Below are 6,000 nucleotides of genomic sequence, written 5' to 3' on the forward strand. Positions count from 1 at the left end.
TTGGCTAGGAGTGTGAGGGGTGTGATTTTTACACACCCACCCACACCCCATAGCTATGCCAATAAAACCTGCAGTGCTGCCGACAGAATAGTGCTCCTATCGGTGTAGCTAATATTATTCGAAGAATTAGTATTCCTGTACCAGCAAAAGGACTCCTATCAGCTTATGCTATGTCTACACTAGGGCTATGCAAGCATAGCTATGCCCACATAGGCTCTGTAGTGTAGACATGACCTACAAGCAGGATGAGGCCAAAGCCAACAGCCGGACTGAAGTGCCAGTCACCACCAAGAGCCATCAACAGATCCAAAAGCCACCAGCTGGAAAGAAAAGTCTAGGGGAGAAAGAAGCAGAGAAGAGGCACCAGGGGAAAAGAACAGCAGGACAGAGGAAAGGGGAGCAGGAGACAGCGTGATGAACTTATTTTTAAATAGGACAAATAGACACAAACACTTTCCTGATGTTACTCTTCCATGAAGGATTTGCTGTAGTTGTTACAGCGATGCTGTATAATCAGCCAGGGGATCATGAATTTGTCTTAAACACACTTCTTCCCAAAGATGCACTCCACCCTATGAACAAGTCTGAGAACCCCATTTCATGGTACAGACTTAACAGCACAAAACAGCTTAAAATAGCCTTTAACGAGAGAGGTGCGCACAGACCCATGCCAAGTTAAAGATGCCAATGAACCCTAACTTTTGCATGCAATATTAAATTTCACAGGTTAAAATATCCCGCTGATGCAAAACCACCATTGGTGAGTCAATGAAGGTAGATAAAAAGAAGAACAATTGTTCTGGAATCCAATCAAATGGGAATTCAGGGAACTTGGGAAGCTCCCAAAGCAATTCTTCCCCCCACCCCCACCCCCACTCCTTAATGGCAATGCCACATCAGGGGTGAAGTCAGGTTAGACAGGATCCCATAAGATTTCCTTCCTCAGAGAAACCTCAAAAGATCAGCAAGACATCTCCCAAGCGCCTGAATGGCATGACTCTTTCTCTGAAGTCACACTAATGACAGCATTTAGCAGAGGAAGAGGGGCTTTTCTTCTCCCAGAGCTGGAACTGGAGAGGGATGTATCCCCAGAGATCTTCCTTCTCTTCTGCTTACACAGTTGTAGTGCCAAGGCTAGGCAGGCTGGCAAATCTAGCATCAAGCATTTATCTATACGGGGCTTTATTGGTATTTGGATTATCTGAACTTGATTGGTGCTAGGATCTTCAGGGAATTTGGCTCCAGGGGTCTTCCATGACAATGAACTTACTGAAGAATCTGACAGGGAGAGATTTCCTCTCCCGAGATTTCATGCTGCAGTAAGATAAGCAGAGATATAAGCATTCAGGGACTTCAGCAACATTATCTGGAAAAGCTACCCCTGAGGCACCTCTCCCCTCCCAGGATGTCAACATTACTTTCCCCACTACCAGTAGGGTCCCATGGTCACGTGGCCTTGTACATTTCTGCACAATTGTAGGGTGTTTTTTAGTTGCTATCTAATTACACTCTGCTTCTCCCCCATCCCCAATTAAAAAAAAATATTCCAGGCTTTTTCGTTGCAAAACAAGCCTTCAAAACATGTCCCATGTGTAAGCAATGCCTGAGTCTGCAGAAAGCCTGAAACAACTGCTCTGGAGAGGGGCAGGGGAGATGAATTGGCCTATTCATCATATTGGGCTGTACTCTGCTATTTAAAGGCCTACATTGTTAAATTATTTCACTGCTGATCACCTTCTATGCCAAAACCTGCAACTGTCTCAGACCTGCTGCCAAAGCCTCCAGCTTCTCCCTCCCTGCCAGCTCCCTCCAAGGCAGTTGCTGGCTCTCAACACAGAAATCCAAGCCTTGAAGAAAACTGACAGTTCAGAGGTTGCACAAAATATACTACAACGAAAGTTCCTGTACTTGTGAGGGGGAGAGGCTACATAGAGCACAATAATTCAGGTATGATGAACCTCATGAGATGATGCCTTACCCATTAGCATGCCCATTGCCTCCCTGCCCCAGGCAACACCACGGAGGCTACCTCCCTTCATGGGCCACCACTAGCATCACATCCTTAAAGTACAGCCAACTGCCCTGTTGCCCTCTTTGCCTAAGCCTGTCTAGATCCCCATCACCTCCCATGCCTAGATCACCAGCAACCTTCAATCTTTGGGCATTACCAGCCTTCCTGTCACAACTCATCCCCTACCTTATCAGCTTCCCTACTCAATCAACTGCACATAACACACTCGGGCAACATCAGCATACCTGACAGCTCCTTTACAGAGGGCTGTATCAGCCACCCTGACATAATCCAACCACAGTCACTGGCTAGGAAGAAGTTTGCAACAGATGAGTCATGTCACTTAGTGGCCTTCTGGAAGATGATCAGACAGCACAGTGACAGGCATGAGAACCTTGAATAGAAAGAAGAACAGGAGTACTTGTGGCACCTTAGAGACTAACAAATTTGCATCCGAAGAAGTGGGCTGTAGCCCACGAAAGCTTATGCTCTAATAAATTTGTTAGTCTCTAAGGTGCCACAAGTACTCCTGTTCTTCTTTCTGCGGATACAGACTAACACGGCTGCTACTTTGAATAGAAAGGTTCCCTATCTCTCCTCCCGCCATTGGTACGATTACTTTATGGGGTTTTACACCTAACTCCAAAAGACTTGGCACTGTGTCTTGTCTCTATAGTAGGATTTTTTCACCTTTAAATTCTCACCCTTCCTACCAATAGCTGTGCTCCATCTTCAGGAGCAGTGCTGGGAGCACTAATGGCCACAAGGTCTAACCAGCCCCCAGCATTTTAAGCACCCTACTGTCTCACCCCGCTCAATACAGCTCTAGATTACACTGTGGTTAGAATGCCAACAGCTGCTGGCATAGTATCCATGCTAACACTCTCACTGGTGTATCTGAACCAGCAGCAGCAATGGAAAAAAACTTTAGGGAGAAAATCCTAGCATGGGCCAGGCCTGTCAGTAGGAAGCCATTATATCCCAGAGCCCTCCCCATGCCAAGCATTGTGCCTTATGCACTGGCTGCCTGGTAGGATGATCCTCAGCGTTATTGGCATTATGTTAACACGTAGGAATCCCAATCAAGGAGCATGTTCCCACTGTGCAGGGAGCTTTACAGACAAGTAACAAGGCAGACAGTCCCTGCCCCAGAGAGCTCACAACCTAAATGTCAGGCAGCTCATAACAGGTGGATACCATGCCCGTGGCCCCCTTTCCTCGTGAAAAGACAACCTCCCTGCTGCCTCCCCTCCCCAAGCCCCATCAGCTTCCCTCTCATTTCCATTCCTGGAGCGGTATCAGCCCACTGCCCCCTATCCTCCCTGTCCCAACAGTCTGCCCTCCACCCCCAGCATCTGTCTTTCAGCACGGCAGCATCCCCCTGCACTCATCTCCAAGCACCAGCCTCCCTGCTTCTTTACTCCTTAGAGCACCATCAACTCCAGGGCACATGCCGATCCCCCGTTCTATCAGCCCCTCTCCGGGACACCTGGCTCCCAGCCACCCCAACAACCTCTAGCACCAGGCTCCCAGTCCTAAATCATCCCCCCGCCCCCTCCCCTGACACCAGCCTTCCATCCACAGGCACCTGGGATTCAGCCCCATAGCAATCCCTCCACTGTCCCAACCAGACAGCTGGATTGCCCTTCCGCATCTCCCCCCCCTACTCCCTTCCCCGAATAGCTACGTCCCTGCCCCATCTCGGACAGCTGGGACCCCACCCCCAGAATTCCCCCCTTGCTCTCCTCACTTGGGGCCCTGCCACACTGCTAACCCCCACAACCCAGACACCTAGGGCCCTGCCCCACCGCACTCCAGACACCTGGTGCCCCACCCCCAGAATTCCCCCTTGCCATACACCTGGACCCCCAGCATCCCCCCTTGCTCCCCTCCCCGGACACCCAAGTCCCTGCCCCCAGCAACCNCACAACCCAGACACCTAGGGCCCTGCCCCACCGCACTCCAGACACCTGGTGCCCCACCCCCAGAATTCCCCCTTGCCATACACCTGGACCCCCAGCATCCCCCCTTGCTCCCCTCCCCGGACACCCAAGTCCCTGCCCCCAGCAACCACCGCTCCCCACCCCGGGCACCTGGACCCCCGGCACCCCCTTTGCTCCTTCCCGGACACCTGGGTCCCTGCCCCCACCCCCAGGACCCCCCGCGCCTCGCCCGGACACCTGGGTCCCTGCCCCCGCCCCCAGGACCCCCCGCGCCTCGCCCGGACACCTGGGTCCCTGCCCCCGCCCCAAACTGCCCAGGTTTCAGCACCCCGGACGGGGCCGCTCCCCGGGCTCCGCGCCGCCTCCCCGCAGGGCCGGGCCGGGCGCCGAGTCCCCGGCGGCGGCTCCGCTTTGTCTCCCAGCCGGCCGGGCTCCCAGCGGACACTCACCCGGTCACGCGCCGTCCCCGCCTCCCGGGCGCCCAAGGGGGCCGGGCCCGCAGGGCTCCTCAGCGGCCCCGCTGCAGCCGCCGCCTCCTGCCCGGCTCCGGCCTCCGCAGCAGCAGCAGCGCCGGGGACATGGTCCCTTTAAACACCCCCCCCCCTCCGGGGGCCCGGCCAGTCCCGCTGCTGCCGCTGCCTGCGCCGCTCCGGCCGCTCCCCCGCCCCCCTTCCCGCGGCGGCGCCCGATCACGTCACTGAGCGCGCGACAGGGCAGCCGCCGCCATCTTGGAAGAGGCAGGGAAGGCAAGTGCCAGGGCCGAGGCCGGGCCTCGCGGCTGCCATGTTAGGACAGGCAAAGGAGGCCTGTGCCAAGAGCGTGGCTGCCCTCCCGGCGGCACTGCTGGATTACGTCACCCGCAGCATGACCGTCAGAGCCCCCACCATCTTGGGAGACACAAGCCAAACTGCCCCGGGGAGGCCACGCCCCATGGTCGTGTCGCCGGTGTTGTGCGTCACCGAGTTGCGACGCCTCTTCGCTACCGCCATCTTAGAAGAGGCAAAGACGAGGCCCAGGGTCTCGTTCATCCGCGCATGGGTGGGAGGCTCTCCCCCCTCAGGGGATAACAGGCTTGGGGTCAGCCTCTCCTCCCTCCCAGGGGTGACAGGCTCGGAGGAGACTGCCAGGCTCTCCCCGGGAGTGACAGGCTCTTCTCACTCACAAGGGGTGACGGGCTCAGCGTTTGCCCCCTCCCCCTCACAGGGTGGGAGCCTCTCTTGGCGCTGTGCTGCGGGTGACTGCGTGTCCTTCAGAAGACTGGGTGTAAAAGTAACCCCTAGAGGAGGGGTTCTCAACCTTCATTGCACCGTGACCCCCTTCTGACAAAAAAATGCCCACACCACCCCAGGAGTGGGGACCAATGCCCAAACCCCGCCACCCCATGCAGGGAGGTCAAAGCCAGAGCCCCACTGTTCCGGGGAGGGGGGCAAAGACCAAGGGCTTCAACCCCAAGTGGGAGGCCTGTAACCTGAGCCCTGTTACCCGGGGTTGAAGCCCTCCTGCTTTGGCCCTGGGCCATGGGGCTCAGGCTTTGGCCCCAGCAACTCTAACTCCAGCCCTGGTGACCCCATTAAAATGGGGTTGTGACCCACTTTGGGGTCCCGACCCACAGTTTGAGAACCGCTGCCCTAGAGTATCAGAGGGGTAGCCGTGTTAGTCTGGATCTGTAAAAAGCAACAGAGGGTCCTGTGGCACCTTTGAGACTAACAGAAGTACTGGGAGCATAAGCTTTCGTGGGTAAGAACCTCACTTCTTCAGATGCAAGAGAGTCCTGTGGCACCTTTAAGACTAACATGTATTGGAGCATAAGCTTTCGTGGGTGATAACCACTTCGTGCCCTAGAGTGACCGTCAAATCCTGGAAGTCAACGAATGGCTACACAGGTGGTGTCGGAGAGAAGGCTTTGGATTCTTTGACCATGGGATGGTGTTCCAAGAAGGAGGAGTGTTAGACAGAGACAGGCTCCACCTAATGAAGATAGGGAAGAGCATCTTTGCAAGCAGGCTGGCTAACCTAGTTTAAAGCCCTCCTCACTAGGTTAGCCAG

General features: G+C 55.1%; 1 protein-coding gene across 4 annotated transcripts in view; it reads right to left on the bottom strand.

Moving 5' to 3' along the window:
- WIZ (WIZ zinc finger) overlaps positions 1–4,599 on the bottom strand; it is a 140,581-nt gene extending 135,982 nt beyond the window's left edge. For 2 of the 4 annotated variants that reach the window (XM_034793314.1, XM_034793313.1), the window contains exon 1: positions 4,404–4,597. The gene's annotated coding sequence lies outside the window, so the exon portion shown is untranslated. Of the gene's footprint in view, positions 1–4,403 lie in introns of all 4 variants that reach the window. The other 2 variants (XM_034793315.1, XM_034793317.1) reach the window with 2 other exon arrangements.
- Positions 4,600–6,000: the final 1,401 nt, after the last annotated feature.

The sequence above is a fragment of the Trachemys scripta genome, chromosome 17 (assembly GCF_013100865.1).
Source record: "Trachemys scripta elegans isolate TJP31775 chromosome 17, CAS_Tse_1.0, whole genome shotgun sequence".
Taxonomy (NCBI): domain Eukaryota; kingdom Metazoa; phylum Chordata; order Testudines; family Emydidae; genus Trachemys; species Trachemys scripta.